Source organism: Ochotona princeps, chromosome 3 (genome assembly GCF_030435755.1).
Source record: "Ochotona princeps isolate mOchPri1 chromosome 3, mOchPri1.hap1, whole genome shotgun sequence".
Lineage (NCBI taxonomy): Eukaryota > Metazoa > Chordata > Mammalia > Lagomorpha > Ochotonidae > Ochotona > Ochotona princeps.
Window position 1 is genome coordinate 46,709,614 of NC_080834.1, and position 13,213 is coordinate 46,722,826.

General features: G+C 40.4%; 1 pseudogene; it reads left to right on the forward strand.

Moving 5' to 3' along the window:
• Positions 1–2,961: 2,961 nt before the first annotated feature.
• LOC118758878 (FMR1-interacting protein NUFIP2-like) lies at positions 2,962–11,941 on the forward strand (annotated as a pseudogene).
• Positions 11,942–13,213: the final 1,272 nt, after the last annotated feature.

Here is a 13,213-nt window from a genome sequence, read left to right on the forward strand (position 1 = left end):
GGCCATGGGCTGAACTATCAGAGATTGATCACAGTACCCACCAGTGAGAGTCAGAACGGGGTTGGATAATATTGGGGTGGGCCATTACACTAACCAGTACATAACAAATCCATGTCTGGGGCAGTTTCTATGAGGGATATATGGAACCCCCATTGGAACTTCTTTTTCTGTTGGTTTGCTCAAGCACTTGGAATAGAGATGGGATGAGCTAAGCATGACCCTGGAATCCTACAACTCTCATGAGTACTGGGGTTCTGAAAGGCCAGGTTCGTCCAGGTTGCAACACTGACAGGCACACCCAAGAATAGGGTGTGGGGGTGGGCAGGACGCATCATCCAAAAGCCCAAATAAATCATGGGATGGAGGAGGCAGTCTATGCAGGATAAGGGCCTAGCGCCCACATGCACATGTGAGATCTGGGTCTGGGAATGGGCCTGATGGGGGGTAACTTGGGAAAATCATGTGGAGGAATGTAGTGATTTAGGCCTGGGTGGTTGTCAGGTCAGTCAAAGTAGCTCCACCTATCAGCAAGTATATGGGTTGGTTCTGGGGGAGATGGGGAGATTGGTCAGGGCTGGGGAACTTGAGCACACTGGAATGTGCAGGAACCAGGCTAGCGCATGGGATACGCTGGGCTGGGCTGGGCTATCACAACTACTGGGAGCAAACTGGGCAGGGACAGGCTGCAGCACCAACAAACCACCGAGAGTTGGAACGCTGGGCGGGTCAGGACAGGACAGGCTACAGCATCCAATGGCAAATGCCAATAACGGAGATGGGTCAGAGCAATTACTGGCATGTGAATGATCTCTGGCTAGGAACAGGCCACCTTGGGGAGCTAAGGGGATATGCCAGTCATGTTGTGGTTCTCACTGGTAAGAATGAGGGCCAGCACGGGAGGGCAGAGATCTGGATTGGACATGATTACAGTGTGACTTGGCATAGGTTTTGACTGGGTGTAGCGTGTGCCAGACGGAGCTAGAATCTGGCACCCAGTGGTGCTCATGAGAGCCAGGATGGGTGTAAGATGGGCTGGGGGTCAGGTCTAGAGACAGTCCAGGCTGGGCCAGTTTGTAACACCCACTGGCATATCTGAGAATCAGGATGGGGTACAAAATACAACAGGTAGACCACAACACCTTCCAGTTCACATTAGGGATGGGAGAAGCGGTTGGCTGGACCAGGCTAGGCAGAAGCTACGATCAGCATGAGCTGAAGCTGGGACAGACTTGGATGAGCCAGGCTATAGCACTCTCTTGCAAATGCCAAGTGATGTGGACCATGTCAGACCAGACTAAACAACCATCAGCACACTTGAGACTTGGAAGGAGTCAGGGTTCAACCTGGTAGGTGGGCTGCTGGTGGCTGCCCTGCTGGGCCACTGCTCCTACTGGTGAGCATGAGAACTGGGACCTGGGGCAGACCAGATGAGGCAGGGCTACAACACTTGTGGTTTGCATGTGAACTGGGTTATGGCGAAAACCTGGCTGGGATAACTGGCAGTATTCACTGGTACGTGCATGAGCCAGAGTAATTACAGGTCGGTTGGCTTTGTAGCATCATCATCTGGCAAATGTTGGGAGTGTGGACAAATCCTGTGAAACTGAACTGCAGACCAACCTGGAGAACACAAGATCTCGGAATGGGTGTAGTCTTAGAAAGAAAATGTGGGTACTGCATTGATGGTTTGCAACTCCAACCTGGGGAGCATGAGAACCAAGGCTCTGAACCAGGGGGCAGGAAGGGGACTAGATAGATGGTGGCACCGCTGGCATGAGTGTGGGCAGATTAGTGGGGTCAGCAGGGTTGAGCCAGCTTCAATATCCATTGATGTGTATGAGAGCTGAATGGAATGTGGGACAAGCTGCACCAGTCTCCTGCACGTGAGCCATGGTTGGGGTGGACCTGGTGGGGATTACTGAGTGCTGCTCCAATCAGACAGCAGTTCCCACTGGCATACAGGAGGGCTGATTGTGTGATGGACACATCATAGGATTGGTCTGGACCATAATATCCACTGGTTATGTAAGAAACAAGGCTGGAGACAGACTGACCCAGTAATTGATATGACCAGTGTGCATAGGCTGATATGGTCACAGACTGAGCTAGACTCTGTACTAGGCAACACATAATAGAGTCAGGTCTTGGATTACTTAAAATGAGGTTTCTTTGGGGATCCTCTCAAGAACCACTGGACTCTGAATTCCAATCATGGGGAAAATTACAGGATCTGTGGTCTGACCATGGAGTGAATGTGTCAGAACCTGGCCTCCTCAGTGGCTTAGCCTGAAAGGTAGATGGCATGCCTAGATACACATGGAAGATATGGCAGCCCATTGGGGCCTGCACAGGATGTCTGATACCAAAACAATGGAAGGAGGGCAGAACAAATTGGTCAACTATTCCAACCAAGCGTAACCAACAAACATCTGTGCAAATGGAGTCTTTAAGGTGGACTCTGTCTGCCAATGGACCTTGAAAGGATTTCCTCATCCTTAGATCTGTGAGACAGACAGCATTTCAGAACCATTGAAACCACTTAAGCAGAACCCTCTGTTCATACGCCACATCAAGGACCCTGGGATGACATCAGGTGGTTGTTCCCCATCCCCAGGCAGTTAGAAGCTGCAAAAGGCTTTTCCACTTGCCTACCCACTTCCCACAGTTGTGGAAACAATGGTCTCACCTACTTTCTCCAAACCCGCAACCCTTGCCACTCTAATCAACTATGTAAACATCATCAAAAATAAAATAAATAAAATATTTGGAATAGTGTAACTTAAAACAAAATGTCAAAGTTTAAATCGAAGGAAATGTAATACGAGAAACTGGGAGCCTTCTCTGAGTGTCCCACATAGGTGCAGGGTCCCAAGATTTTGAGCCATCCTTCACTGCTTCCCAAGTTAACATTCTTTAATCACATAGAAACTGCTGATGTGACTATTAAAGAACATTGTCAGCATGGCTTGCAAAGACAGGGAGAGAGGGAAGAGTGATGCTGGGGCCCTGAAGTCCAGATCTCCTTTTAGAAGTGGAATTCAGGTGAGCTTTGTTTTCTTAAGATGTGTCTTCTGGAAAAGAACACCCTGACTTCATGGGTTTCTCCTGCTCTCCCAGGCTCACTCAGATATGCATTATCAGAAGGCAGGAGAAATGTTAGCTGACATGGGAAAATGGGAAGGGAAACTCAGAATTCTGGCCCCCAAAACAAAGGAGGGGGAACCAAGGCGCTGCAGGAGCACTAACAGGCCCGTAGATGAAATTCAGCGATAGAGAAAGCTTTTCAATTGTATTCTGAAAAATTCAGTTTTCAAATTACTGTTTAATATTATCTAGAAATAATTGTTGATTACTTTTAAAATTTTTAAATCAATTTCTAATGCTTTCTTTCCGATGGAACATAATGTTTCAATACAGCAAATAGTACACAAATTGGCCAAATCAGGCAATCAGTATTCTTTTTTCTAATTTTTAGATTAATTTTGTTTTATATTTATTGGAAATCCAGATTTACAGAGAGTGGAGAGAGAGAGAGAGAGAGAGAGAGAGAGAGAGAAAGAGAGAGAGAGAGAGAGAGAGAGATCTTCTACCCACTGGTTCACTCCCCGAAACAGACACAATGGCTAGAGAAGAGCTGGATCAGATCCAGAAGCCAGGAACTTTCTTTGGGTGTTCCACACAGGTGCAGGGGCCCAAGGGTTTGGGCCATCCTTCACTGTTTTCCCATTTCAGAAGTAGGAAACTAGATCAGAAGCGGAGCAGCCAGGACATAAACCTATGCCTATATGGAATGTCAGCTCTTATAGTCAAAGGATTAGCCGATTGAGCCATCATGCTGTCCCCTGGCAATAAGCATTCTTCTCTCCCACACCTCCACTTTAGTTGGAGTCTCCATGGGTCACTGGGCCTTCCTGCATTGTAGGTTCTGTGTCCGTCAGCCCCAGGGATGGGGTTCTAGCGGGTCCTAGGTTGCATGGCCCAAAGGCCTTGTGCCCACTTCAGTGGTGGTTCTGGATCCATGAATCCCAGGTGAGGGTTCAGGCTTGGCTCAGGTTGCATGACTCAGGTCCGTGAACCCACATAAGAGAACTGGTCCTCCTTAGTGTAGAAGATGGTGTGCTAGATGGCAGACTGTGGTGCACTTGGAGGACATGTAGCCCACTGAGGCATGCAGAGGACATCTGGTATCATAGCTGAGAATGGAGAACTGAATCTATGGAAAACAACTCCAGTAAAATGATGACAGCAAATACCTGGGAGAATGGAGACTATAAGGTCGACTGTGTCAGCCAATGGACATTGCAAGGGATTCCTCATCCATAGATCAGTGGGATTGACAGCATTTCAGAACTATCACATTCACCTGAGCAGAACCCTCAGAACATGCACCACATTGTGACCCTGGGTGATACGGGGTAGCCTTTCCCCATCCTCGGGTACTGGGATGGTTGGGAAGCTGGGTATGGCCTCTCCCCCCAAAATGAGAAGAACAAATAGAGTTTGGAAGCAATGATCACACCCATTTCTCTCTAACCCTATGCAACCATCTTTTAAAATACAAAAAAAAAAAAAAAAAAGAGAGAGAGAGAGAAAAATATGTATCACAAAAAAACTTTAAAAAGTAATTATAATACTACTACATTCTATATAGTCACCTTAACTTCATGTGTTCAAGAATAACTTTAACATAGGGGAATTATAATTTGCCCTGAACTTCAGATTTCAAAGAACTTGCTTGTCAGTTTTGTTATTTGCTGGTTTCGTAAATTTGGAAACTCACTTAATTCTCTGAGCTATAACTACCCTTCAGTAATAGAACTGCTCCAAGTATTTTACAGACCTGAAAATTCAAAAATAAGATGACATTCACATTAGGACCTGCAATATCTGTTTCATTATGAAATATACTTCCTAGCATTTCAAATCTCATCAAACTGTCAGTGTGAAATTTAGACTTCTATTTAGATACCTAGTATAACTCAGAACTTTCTGGATGTTATACTTTGTTATAAGGAAAGGATAAAAAATAAATACGAGTTACAAATTCCAAAGAGAAAAAATACGTGTATGACACTGCATATATGCATTTGCCTTTCAGAAGAATTCACCAGGTTTAGTCTTGCATGGATCTGCGTTGCGTAATTGTGCATGTTTGCACTTGCATGCAAGAAAGAAATTTGCTTTATCCTTGATCCAGACAGTTGAGATTTACCCAATGGTATTAAAGAAGTGTACTTTAAATCAGTTTGATTTTATCAAGGCAATTTATTTTGCCCTCATACAAACATGGGGATGATTTACAGTGAGTGTCTTTATCTCATAAAATAGCTAAATGAGTTTTCTGCTTCAAAAGTACTTAAATCATCCCAGTTTCTCCATTTATGTAACAATTTATGCTTTCAGCAATGCAAGCGTAATATCAAAATCTGTTATTTTTGGTATCTATTTTACATGCGCATTGTTTATAACTGTTTAATCTAATTAATCTTTGTTGTATTTTCTAAACTCAGTTGTGTATTTATCACCAAATGTCTTATCTATATTTCCATTATCATTAATCACTTGTGAATTGCATGGCTTTTATGCATTTTTATGTCCTCTATTATACTTGCTGTCTGGCCTTTCTCAGAAGTAGTTAAACTGAGTATTTTCAATTGAGTGCCGCTTTTTTAACAAAAGATTTGAAAGCCTTGTCAGTCTTTACTGTTGAGAAAATAAATTATGTATTTTGTCACTGTAAGCAAGTCAAAAGCAAGATTGTAATTAGTGAAAAAGATGAAATGCAATAAATTACAAAAACATTGTGGCAAAAAAAAAACTGACTATGTTTTTTCTGCAATAATTGGAAATACATTTCCGGTAATAAATCCTGTTGATTCTTAGACATGATGATATCAGTACTGTCCCATTGTCCCTGTAATTTTTAGCTTCTGACAGTGAAATATCTTGTTGAATGTGAATCCACCACACAGGTCATGATGCAAACACAATTACATCAGTGAGCTATGAGAATATGTTGGCAATTTCTATCAAAAGCACTAAGCAACTTCTTGAGTTTAAATAAAGCATGTTTGACAAATGACATTGCAGATATAACAGGTAAACTGAGATGTATACTAACTCACATTATTCTCTTTATATTTATATCTTCCACAGTAATTATATTCAAAATGATGTAATGTTTTAGATTATTTCTATATCTTGTCAAGCTCTGAAATGTAATGATGAAAATATAAATAATCTGGTTCTAAAATTGATCAGCAGCACAGACACACTTCAAATAACTAAAAAATTGTAGGCATTTGTCAGCCTCATGTGCTGTTGTGTGAACCATAACTTTGGTCACAAGCAGCCAGTCACTGGGGATCATCAGAACCATTGTCTTCCTTTTTCCTTGAAGCCAACAGAGATCTTTAAAACCCTTTCCCTTTCCATTGGTTGTGGAAACTTCTGCTTTGGTGAAATAAACATGCCATATGATGTCATATGATCATTTGAGAATGTGCCACACAAATTAAGTTACAGAATACATTTAGATGTTTTGAATTTCTTATTAGGCCACCACTTGGGACAAACACATCCCTTGTTGGAGTGCCAGGGATAGTCTTTGCCTCTCCTTTCCATTAATCTTCTTGCTAAAGTGCATCCTAGAAGACAGCAGATTGTAACTCAATTGCTTGAGTCTATACACTGATGTAGTAAATTTGAGTTGAGGCCCTGGATCTTGGCTTCAGTATGGCCTACCACAGCTACTGTGAGCTGTTGGAGAATGAAATAATGGATGAAGAAGTTCTTACTTTCAAATAAATACAAATACAGTTTAGAAAATGCATGAGCTAATATTTTTAATCTAATCTAAAATTTATGACATATAAACATATAACATATAATGCTTATATATATATTAATATTAATGCTTATATATACATATTTGTCAAATCATACTTAATAGTTGATATGAATCAGTTGTAGTTATCATTTATTTTCATTCATTCAATCAATTAATTACTTCCAAAATTTTATTTGTACATTATCCATTTTTTCTTCCAGAAAAACTGAGACATAAGAAAGATTAATTCTAAAGGTGTAGAATCAAATGGGTACCAGTTGGAAGGGATGCCTATTCCTGGGTAAATGCTGTATTAAGTGAGTTATGTATCATTCCCTTTCACTTGACTTTAACAATTCATTAGTTGACACATTAATTAATTAATTAATATCTTGGCTCTGGATCATATTGTCATTTTGAACACATATGGGAATTTGTTTTCTGAGTCCTAGGGATTGTCGCTAATTAAGTATATTGGTGGGTAATATTATGCTGGGTGAATGAACTATTTCACACTCAATTACCTAATGCGGCACATAAACACGACTTATTTTTTTAAAAATACAAAATTTTATATTAAGATCTATCCATATTTGTGTTTCATAACTTAACCTCTAAAAGCTGTGAGTTTCTGAGTGAATGGGTAGAAAAAATGTATAATATTTTCTACAATCAAAAATTAAAATATCATTAAGTACTACTGCGTGGGTACTCCCTCCTTAGTCATTTTACTTTGGAAAATCTAAGAAAAAAATTAAAATGACCCAACACCTACACTGTCCACATTGTGTATTTCAGGAAGTGCACCTGAGAAGTCCAAGGGAACAAGGCTCATAGTTTAGGCTGTTATTCCAGCCAGTGCAGTGGAAGTACCTTTCTCTTTTATTCTGCTTTCTTGCCTTAAATCCACATTACAGAGCTTTTTCAGTCATATGGTGTATTAAAAACCAGCTATTCCCTTTCAACTCTCAATGAGACCAATAACTTAATCCCTAGTTCGACATGTTGAGAATAATAAATCTGCAATCAATCTATTTCATCTTGTTCAGAAATCACAGATTATGTCTCTGTGAACCAACTTTGTCACTCTGTGAATGCAGAATCTCGCCACCAACTTATGTTCAGCACACAAAATTCTTACTAAGGGAGACAGAAGACTTTAGGATAACGAGACCTCAAGCCCTGGTTGAGGAAACTGTCTTTTGCAGAGTTCAGTGCGAAATGCTTCAAGCCCCAGGACATTATCAAAATTAGTGGCTGCTGGTGGAAAATAGCTAATAGGAAGGAGATTGTTCATTCATCCTGGTAAGGCAGTCAAGTAGTCACTTTAATAAGGAAAGAGACTTCCAGTCTTCAACACAAAAAACTACACATGCACTTAGTTGCATGACTCAAGAGAGATCAGAGAAGGATTAGAGACAAAGTTCAGGTAGTCCCCATGCTGCGCACTGACCCAGTTACACAGGACAGAAGACTAACAGACACATCACTCTTAATGATGACTACTTGCAAAACTTTCAAAAATGAGCTACTAAATATCTATACTGAAACCAAGAACTTAAACATAAAAGCACCTGAATCCAGGGCAGTCTCAAAGGCTGTGTATGCCTGAGTCTGTGCTATTTTAGAAGAAAAAGGACAGACTTTTGAGCAACATGCTTTTGTCAAATTAGAGAAAAGTCTAAATTATAAAATAATTACTTCAAGATCCAAATAATATATATGTGTGTGTAAGTATCCAACAATGAAGGGTTGTAATCTCTCTGGCTCATGGAGGACAGGGTGGAACACAATCTTCAATGATAGGTCACCTAAAATTATGTAGGAAAACACAACTAGCTGGGATAGAGATGAAAATAAGCAATATTTACATAAAATTAACAAAGATATAAGCAATCATAATTAAAGAGCTTTCAGAAGACAACATGAAACATTTATAGAAAACTTCCACACCCCCTAAAATAAGTGAGATAATTGTTGGGTGACATCAGAATATAAAACGATTTTCTACAGATTAAACTACTAAGAACACGAAAAAGACAACAACAAGAATTGGCAAAAATATGTGAAAATCATTTATTGGGTGAGAGTCGGCTTTCAGAGTCTTTAAATGTCTCTTATGGCTTAATAAATAACTAAATAAAAACATACAAGTGGGCAGTGAGGCAATGGCAACAACAAAACCACTGACTGCCATGCTGGCATCCCATATGCACATTTGTTCTAGACCTAGCCTGTCTGATTCCAGTCCCTTTTCCTGAACATGTGCCTTAGAACACCCAAAGTCTCAGTACCATTAGAAACTAAGGAAACACAAACCAACATCTGTATGTGGTTCTGCTTTGTATTTACTTGGCTATAATAAAATGGCAGAAAACAGAAATATATATTGGGTCCTACACAGTGGCCTGGTTGCTGGGGTCCTTGCCCTACACGCACTGAGGTCCCATATGGATGCCAGTTCTAATCTTGGCTGCCCTGCTATCCAACCAACTCCCTGCTTGTGGCCTGGGAAAGCAGTGCAGAATGACACAAAGCCTTAGGAACCTGCACCTGCATGAGAGACCTGAAAGAGGCTCCAGGCTCCTGGCTTCGGATTGGCTTAGCTGTAGCCATTGCAGCTACTTGGGGAGTGAATCAGTGAATGGACAATTTTCTTCTCTGTCTCTTCACCTCTGTATATTTCGCTTTCCAACTGAAAAAAAATAAATATTTAAAAATGAAATATATATGAAGTGACGTATAAAAAACTCTCATATATGGCTGGTAGGAATGTAACATAACAGTCATTTTGTAAGTGGCTTTCAATTCAATTTCTAGGTAGACACTTATGAAAAATAAAAGTTATGTCAATTAAAAAAAATTGCACATGAATGCAAATAACAGTAGTATTTACAGTAACTGAAAAAAAAAACTGGGAATGACCTAAGTTTGTATCAAATGACTGTTGAAAAATAATAGACATGCTTTATTATTAATCAACAAAAAAAACTATTGAAGCAGTGATGCATGGAACAATGTGAATGGACCTGGGTAAGCAATATGCAAAGGTAGAGGCCACTCAGACATTTTTTAAGTTATCATATGATTCTATTTACATGAGATAGGCACAAATGCAAATCTTCATAGATGAGTTGAAGCACTGCTATTAGACGTGAGAATTAATCTGGAAGGATAAAAATATGCATACAATTTTGAAAAATAAATAGGTAAAACTGAGAGAAAACGTTGCTGCTTAAAACTACAGGGAATGGCCACTTTTCTTAAGGTATGGGACTTTGAGCTTAAATGCAATGTTAAGAAATACACTGAGTGAGGCCCCAGAAGTAGTCTCAGATCCTGCCTGTAACCTCGGCCAGGAAGTCCCAGCACTCAGTGAAGGAGAAGCATGGCCAGGCACAGCTCAACATCAACACAAGCACCATTTTCTGAACCAAGAACAGCTGCAGATATGGCATCACCAGCAGCAGCAGCTTCTCCAGGACTTGCTACCAAGGCCAGTACCTTTGGGAAAGCAGGAATTAAAATGAAGACTAGCATTCAGAAAAAAAAAAAAAAAAAAGGTTGAGCAAAAAGAATAGGAAACTTTATGAAAACAAATCTGGAGAGAACTAGTCTGTAGATAAGGCTGACGCTGTAATAATCCCAGAACATTTTGTAACAAATAATTCAGGCTCTATTGCTAATGTCTATATAGACAAAGGAGCAAGCAGTAGAACTTTCTTACCACTCCTAAGAAAAGGAAAGCTAGGCACAATAGAGCCAAGGTTATGACAACCTTACCTTAGTTCAGAACAAAATAATGCAGTGAGACCAGGGTCCCAAACATGAGCATATGAACAAAAGAGAAATTGAGTAGTTAATTAACAGCCCTTTTGGAAATATGAAAATTCATACAAAGGACTAAATCAGGCAAAACCTGCTGTGTGTGGTCTATTTGGAAACTTTCAGATATTAAACCTCGTGTGAGCAGGAAAAAAAATTGATGATTAGCCCAAAGAAAGCATCATTCATATGTTGTCTCTAACTAGGGATCATGGACCCTATCTAAACCATTCCCAGCTTTCAGTGGAAAACAGGAGTGCTAAAAGTGTTACTAACATAAGCTATGCAAGCAAAGTTAAGGAAAGCGTCCACAAATCTATGCAGAAATCTTCCGTGTCACTATTTAATCATCTTCACCCTCATCTGCTGAGCTCATGCACAATCTTCCAGAGGATTATCTGGATTCCTTTGTCAGCACTGAAGTCTGTTACTTTGGCCAACTTTTCTGACGGATGTGTTTTAGCAGAAATTGATGCAAGTGTGAATCTTCTACAGGGCCAGCAATGCTAACTAGGGCTGCTAGTGTTTTAGCATTTTTCTCCTCTGGGATTGATTCGTTTCTCCAGGACATGAGTTTTAAGTGCAAGAGCTCTTAAACAAATTAAGTCTAGTGGTTTTTATTCATCCTTGAAGAAATACGCTACCTGTGCCTCTTTTGGAGAGCATAAGCAGGTCTGCCCTCTCAGACTAATCAGCAAAACCTGCATGTACATCATCCAGAATCAGCAGGGTTTATCATTATAAGTGAGCCCTCCACTGGCCCTGAGATTCATTGTCAAGGAATCAAATGTCAAGTGATGGGGGTGACAGTTCAAGCAGAATATCCTGCCACAATTTTGGTGTTGAAATAATGCCCTTAGGACCTCAGTATGCTGTATTTCCCATTGCTTATGATCTGAAGAAATGGCCTAGTCTTTGTGTTCTGAGTAGCTTTCCAAGATCTGAGACTACTAACGAGAGTAGAGTCTTATCCTAGGGATCAAGGCATATATGTACCTGTCAAAAGCAAACGCTGTTTGTCAAGGTGCTTTAGTGTTTCTCTCAAAGGACCACGAGATAGCCAATCAAAATCCTCTGGTTTCTGCCATGAATACTTTGTTAGGTTCCATCTAAGAACAGAGCTACCAGAGAAGCCTAGAAAGGAATGATGATAGCTGGTGGTCTTTTGACCTGAGAGCTGCTACTGTATATCAAACTAAGGAGTTGGAATCTAGTTCAGATTTGCACATGCAAGTTCCCAGAAGGATAACCACTTGCAATGAAGCCAGACAGGGTCCAGATCAATGAAGGATCCAGTAGCCTAAGTGGAGCTTTTCTGTAGCATTAGACTCATATTTTACAGGGAAAAAAAAATACTTTTATGCTCCTAGATCTTCAACAAAGCAAAGGGACAGCAGGTAGAAAAGTTCTCTTGTCAAACATTAGTTTGCTGTATGTATGTGGGTTCACTTCGGGCCTTTCATCTTTTTGATTATTTTTAGATTATTTTTGTCTTGGGAAGGCAGACTTAACAGCAGAATGAGCTTGCATCTTCTGCTTCACTCCCCATGTGGCTGTAGCAGCTAGAGCTTAGCTGATTTCAAAGCCAGAAGCAAGGGTGTTTTTTTTGGAGCCTTCCAATGCGTGCAGAGTCCAAAAGTTTTGGGCCACTCTGTAGACTTTCCAGGCAACAATCAGGGAGCTAGATGGGAAGTGGAGCAGCCGAGACATGAACTGGCACCCATATTGTACCTTGGTGTGCAAGGTGAGATTTTAGCCATTAGGCTATGGTGTCAGGCATACCTTCTCTAATTCCTACCTAAAGGAAGCAGTTGCAATCCTTACCTCTAGAATCCAGTTGATACAGAGTCAGAGACACTGTCAGGATCACACTTCTTGGCCCTGTGAACCTCTTACATCCCCTAGATTTGCAAATCAGCCTCCCTGAGCTAAATTTTGAAACCTTTTAAAGATAATGATACCATATCTTTATGCTCAAATAAATAGCCACATGATTCTGATGAGCTTCCATGATGTGGCCAGGTAGAAACAGAAACTAGGTTCTAAATTTATTGTATTTTAAATAATGTGTTAGCAATAATAGCCAGTTGATGCGACATATACAGTTTCTAATTTTAACCTCTGTGAGCTGTGCATGGAATTGATTTCCATTTCCTAATTTCTAAACTTTGGAATTCAGATGCCTGTGTGCATGCAATTTTTCTGCCTAAATCATGTGCCAAACAGGACCACAGTCACCCCAAGTTTGATTTATCTCAAAGAATGATAAAAAATCTCTTCTGAAAATCATATTACCTGATTCTTTCAAGAGCAAAGTAAACTTTCATGCATTTTCCTTTTTCTGCTTAATTTATTTTCTCCCACCATGTCTTGTTCTTTTTTGGTAAAGACTGCTCATGCTTACTAATTAAGCTCTGTTGAAACATGGCAAAAACAACTCTAAGTAATAAGAAAACGACCAGCTTTCAAGAAGCTAATGGTCTGGTGGGGCATAATTAAATCTGTGACCCTAAGGTATGCCAAACAGTGGGGAAGTTTTCAGAGCATAAGCACAATCAA